The following is a 6,671-nucleotide window of genomic DNA, read 5'->3' as shown; positions in this document are numbered from 1 at the left end:
ATAAATTCAAATATCTGTTTAGTCATAAACACGCACGTAATATGGTACATATAAAAATATATATTTCCAAAAAAACAACATGTATGTGAACAAACATTCAATTATAATAATTTAAATATACTATACGATATTTGTAAAATATGTTTACTAACATGAATAAAAATTTCAAATTCATATCAATGTCATCTTGAAATTTTTTAGAACTATTTTAAATCAATTAAAACTTATAGAGAAAATTTATATATATATATATGTTTATATATATATGTTGACATTTAATTGTCTTGAATTGAATCGACACTATTTGATGCTCAATATAAAAATAAATCAATAAATCATTTGATACTACCATATACATATATATACATATACACATAAAATTTAGTTCTAATTTAAAAATGCATAGATCATTTAAAATTATGTTAACGGATGTGTTATAAATCATTATCTATAAAATTATATAAAAAATTTATAAACCATTTTGATATATAATATGTGTAAAGTGTTTAGAACCATTTTTTTGCAAATATAAGAGATCATTTAGCTATGATTTATTATATGTTATATGTTTATATAATATGCAAAATATAGATGAATGTAAGTAAATTAATATGCGATTTTAATTTATGAACATTCATGTACCGGCAAGTTAGATTAACAAAAAAATAAATAAATACAATCTGATAGAATACTTCCAAACATAGCTGTAAAATGATATTGTGATTCATAGATAAATGATAATTTTAATGCCATTTAATTTTAAAACTTTAATGTAGAATTATAGTGCCCCCATGTAAACAATTACTTTACTAAAATTGAAATATTGGTAGTAAATGTTCATTAAAAAAAAAATGACCCTTTCAACTCGGATGCCGCCGGGCTATACATTAACTATATTAAAAGCAAAATTACCGCAATTAAAAAAAAAATCCGATACAAAAAACTCCGAGTTGAGAGATATGAGAGCACTATAATATACCGAGCGCAGCGTACCAACGATTCATTGTAATTGTAAATTAAAAAAAAAAAATAGAATTCCAAACAATCAGCTAACTGCCAGTTATAACTGCCTTGTATTGAAGAAACTTACAAAAAAAAAGTATGAAATCAACTCAGCTAATTGTGATCAAAATATTATTGTTATTACCAATTATCAACATATAAAATATAGGCAAATAAAATCAAATGCAAAAAGAGATTTTTAACATCAGAAATCTTTGTTATCATATAATATCAAACAAAAATTGAAGATTGTCATTCATTTATGACAAACTGGGATGAAATGAAAGCTTTTTAATGTGACAAACATTAAAATAAAATAATTAAAATATTGCATAAAAAATGTAAGCTATGGCTCATATAGTCCATTGACTATAAAGGTATACATTAGTTTTATATCCAATTAACTAAAATGAGCAAATAACTTATATGTTCCAATTTTAGTACATAGATTTTCTCATGCAAACATTTGCTGCTACCAGAAGAGTTTTTTATTTATCATGTGTTAAACATTTATCACACATAGCTGGTTACCTCAAATATTATACAAATCATTTTTATAAAATTTAATATATAAAATCTAATTTTGTAATAAGACATTAAATACAATATTTTCATTAATTTTTACTATGTTTTTATCAACAATTCATTAATATTGCTGTTACTTGCACATATAATTTGCCAAATAATAAAAGACGATTAACAAATGAGCATATACACGCTTAAAAGGAAAACATGTGTTTACATTTGAGCTCTCAAAACAGTAGTAAAAATTAAAATTCTTTAGAGAAATGGTACAATTACCATTGAGTACAAATTTTATCATTATATGAAAATATAAAAAGTACTATGAATGTTAAATTTAGAATAGTGTCATATATAAAAATATTTATAATAAAACTTTAGTTCAGATAATATTTTTAAAAAATGCTCTAAAGCTCAATCGGAGAACATACCCTTCTCTTATTTGAAATCATATATAGTTAAAGTTATTCACATTTAAAATATATCTTAAAAAAATTGAAAATTATAGTAGTTTCAATAAACTTTCATAAATATAATGAATCATTTTTAAGATAACAAAATAGTGCGCTTACTTTAAGCCTTTATACCATTTATTAAGTTGTTCCAGGAAAATAAATGTTAAAACTGTGTGTGGTCCCAATCGAGCATAATATGGTAGAAATCCTTTCCAAAGTGCAAAGAATCCCTCCCTTTTCACAACCTAAAAAATTAAAATTAACAATATTAATTTTATAATATTATAATTTTCTTTTTTTTCAAAAAATTATTTTATACAATTTATAAAAAAATAAGCTTATTTTGTAAAAAATTAAAAAACATTGATAGAGTAAAACTTGTACACTGCATGAACACCCAGAATTGAATTAATAAATTAGTTAAATTTCATTATAAAAAGACAAATAAAAGATCAGAAAGTGAATAATGCGTTACCGTCACATAAATGACAGCATGGATTATTCTTTTTCATGTATATTAATCAAAAATCATTGTTTTACCTTTACAAATCTTGAAATCAGTGCAATATAAACAATAAACTCAACTGGTAAGCCAAAACTAATTATTATAATTGAATCGTTATATATAAATACTAATTTAATTAGATTTTATTGTAAGAGTTTTCATGACATGAATATAAAAAGACAATGTAAAAGTCTAAGTTTGCATGACAAAATCACCCTTGTAATTAATATATTTATGATATAAACATGAATTATATAAACCATGGTCTCAAAATGTCTGTAATTACCAAATAAAGTGTGTGTTTAAAATCTGAGTGTTGTATTGTTACTATTTAACATTTAAAATTCGTTCCACTCATATCACAAAATTCTATAATAATATATATATATATATATATATATATTTTATATATATATATATATATATATATATATAAATATATATAAATATATTCATCGGGAGCTTGTCAAAATATGTTGATATCAATAAATGTTTATACCTTATTTAAAACATCCAATCCACCACTGTATTCTGGCTTCCCATCAATTGTTTTCATGTTCTGAATTCGAGTTTTTACTATATCTACAGGCATAGAAGCTGCAGTTGTAACAAGACCAGAGATCATATAGCAGATAGAAAATGCAAAAATATTCCTTCAGAGTAGTAACCTGTTGAAAGTAAAAACTTCTTGGCCTGAAAATAATAACATACATATATAACATATTTAACTAAAATTGTAATAAAAAACTAAATAGAATTACAAAAATGGTAAGTAAGTTATTGTTCATAAAAAAATAGATTGATCATTACCTGAGAGTAGATGCGATGGTCAGCGATACTTGACAACCATTGCACGACTCATAGTAGGAATAGCACCCCTCCATAATGTGAATAGTCCTAAGAGATACAACATTAAATAATAATTTTTATAATCAGCTATAGTTAATAATTATTCCTTTATTCTGAATTTGAAATTCTGATTATAGGTTATTTGAGAGATAAGCAATCTCTTTATATGTTTATAAATTTTATTTTTACCTTCTTCTCTAAATATTCGAAACAAAGCATCGAAAAAATTTTTATAATTTCTTCGTTCCAATTCTGGTAATCGTCCATCAGCTGTCATTCGAATCAGAGCAACTTCAGCTGGAGTACCAATAAAAGCTCCACGCATCCAGCACACATACCAAGCAAGGCTTTCATCAAAAATCCTGGACTAGCTTCTTTTGAACTATGGTTTAAATACAAAAACCAATTATATCAGAGTAAAATTTCAAAGAAATAATAACTTAATGATAAATAATTATATTAATAGTTTGAACTGTAAAAACTACATGCAGAACAAAATTTAATCATTAAATTACATAACATTTTATCAGAAACTCAAATCAGAAATAATTACTTAGTAATGTGCTATAGTTGTCCATTAACCACGTGTAAGTTCCTAACGTGCAGTGGTGGTATATGTAGCCTGTCGCATCAAGCCAGCTGAAAGGCCAGCATAACAGCAGTGATCCTTCTGTCTTTACAATGGCTGAAGCACATTCAAATGTGCTCTTAATTGTTTACCTCCGGCTGCACCACTCAGCTGCATTCGATTTTTTATCAGAATCAAGCGGCTGCACAAATACTGTAGCCATCATACTAATTAAACAAATGATATAGAGAATTAATATGAATTTTTATCAATATCATTTTTATGGTTTGTGAACATTTATATCAAACCTAAAATTATTATAATAAAAATATTCTCTTTGACAGAATTTATTTTAATATGATGTATAAAATAATGATGTATGATAAATGTATAAAGGCATATTATCTACATGAGATTTTGGAATAAATTATAATAAATATTAACTGCAGTAGTTATCTCATATAATGATGTCATAATTTTTCATTTTGTCAAAAAAATTTACCCATTAAAATTATTATATATTATATATATATATAATATATATATGATTTAAGTAGTAATTTTGATGTTGAAATATATGAGTGAGTTCTTGAGGGCGATACATCAAACAAAGAAAACGCCAAGAAATAAAGATTATTTTATAAATCTTTGGCTTTTCTTTGTTTGATGTATCGCCCTCAAGAACTCACTCATATATATATATATATATATATATCTAATATATCATAATTCAATAAAATTTATTTTTTTTCTTAAGAAAAATATTTACTTAATTGATAGAAAAAACGAGTGTTTAAAAATAAAAAAGTTTATTTAATACTTTAACAGCTACATAGCGTTAGTCTAAAAAAAGGGTCCATAAAATACCCAATATCAAAGTAAAAGTCCTTTAAAGATGGAAGTAAATATATTCTGAAAATATAAGCAAAATTATATTTCAAAACTTAAAATCAAAACTAATAAAATAAGCAAATAATTACTATGATAAATAGTTAATATCACTTATAGATATGTAGTCTATGCTGCATATTAAATAGACTCTTAAATAGATTGCAAGAGCAATCGATTAAATAATATTTTTGTTTCAAAAGAAACAGAAGCATTTTACATATTGAGATTTTTCCAAAAACAAAATACTAGCTTATAAGTTTCGAAATAATTGGTGCGAAATTATGATTGGAGTTTTGATGTTTCTTGAAATACATAATATTGAAACATTGAATTTATTGATATTTTATCTGAGAATTATAGATATTCCAAAAAAATCTATTAATTTGCATTTAAATATTTGTATAAAATGTTTATTAAACATGAAATATAAAAAAACTCAATCTCAAACATTTTTAAAACTAGATATTTTCTATAATACTTTATATTTTCACAGAACTATATTTATAATTGAAGGATTTCTATTTATAACTCCAAGAAGAAAAAGAGTAATCAAAAATAATATATATATATATATATATATATATATATATATATATATATATATATATATAAAGTTTTTTATCCTAAGAATAAAACTAGTGTTGATACTATAAAGAAGAATTTATATAAGTGATTTATCTTATTGATCATTTTTCATCACATGCAGCTCAATAATATATGAAAGTGAATTATCAAAACTACGAAACAATGCATTTTGCTCGCTTATACATAATTTGCACAGTAAATTTAATACACTTCTGTGTCTTACAATACAATATATTTGTAAAATATTCAAAACTACTTGAATTCCATAAAACATGTGAACAACATTTTTCCATAATACCCTCTATTTAAGGATTTATCAAAGAATAGCATTTTAGTGATGTGTTTTGAAGCATCAAATAATTAATATAAAGTTTCGCAACATTCATTAAGTTAAGAAGTTAAAATAGTAGAATAGAATAGCTTAGAAACTTTATTCATATTATTACTACTTCAACGAAGTAGTTCCTAAATGTATGGAACTACTTCGTTGAAATGGGTGTTCGTGTTTTATAAAATTTGTTACAATTGTAATATCAATTTATATTAAAATAAATATTATTAGAGTAAAACCTTCAATTAACGATTTTAATATCTAATGAGAGTTATGGGTTACATAAGTTAAAGAATATATAGATTAGTTATCAAACCAAGTTTATCTAATAATGATGTCATGTAAAGGTTATGGATCCGTTAAAATAAAATGTCAATGAATTTCAAGTTATATACACCAAATTAATTACTTATCAATAATAACTCCTCAACTAGAAACTAATTACCCGGCTGATCCTCCAAAAACGAATTTAACATAATTCGGAATTCCTCGTTGTTCTGCAGACATTTTTGCACAATTGATTAATTGGATCAACAAAGTAAACTATGATGAAATCTATAATTAAAAATGAGTTACTCGAAATGGTATCGCTTAAATTGGCAAATTAAAACATTATTTTAAATACCTCGGCTCAGTACATTTGATTTATTACTTCACATAACACGTGACGTAATTTATTATGAATTATTGCCGATATCTACAAAGTTCAAAATTTTAACAATAATATAAATAAAAAACATTGCAGAACTTAGAGCCGGAATGGACTGACTGACGTATGGCATAAGTCATATAAGTTAACATGTGTTTATTCCCTTGTTCCCCTCCCAATCCCAAAAATATTCATATGCACGATATGGCGCAGCTTGTATGTGTAGACCAGGGGTCGGCAAGCTTTTAACTGCGGTGTGCCAAGCCACTCTACCAATATGATTCAGGGTGCCGCCTTAATTCTGAAATATATAA

The 6,671-nt window shown here is 24.6% G+C and overlaps 1 pseudogene; it reads right to left on the bottom strand.

Moving 5' to 3' along the window:
* Positions 1 to 1,967: 1,967 nt before the first annotated feature.
* On the bottom strand, positions 1,968 to 6,218 carry LOC113369460 (annotated as a pseudogene).
* Positions 6,219 to 6,671: the final 453 nt, after the last annotated feature.

This window comes from Ctenocephalides felis, unplaced genomic scaffold (assembly GCF_003426905.1).
Source record: "Ctenocephalides felis isolate EL2017-DRISC unplaced genomic scaffold, ASM342690v1 CF-g0.4_SCAFFOLD_01360, whole genome shotgun sequence".
In the NCBI taxonomy this organism is placed as follows: Eukaryota; Metazoa; Arthropoda; class Insecta; order Siphonaptera; family Pulicidae; genus Ctenocephalides; species Ctenocephalides felis.
Note: the sequence above shows the minus strand (reverse complement) of the source record. Positions and strands in the feature narration are given on the sequence as shown.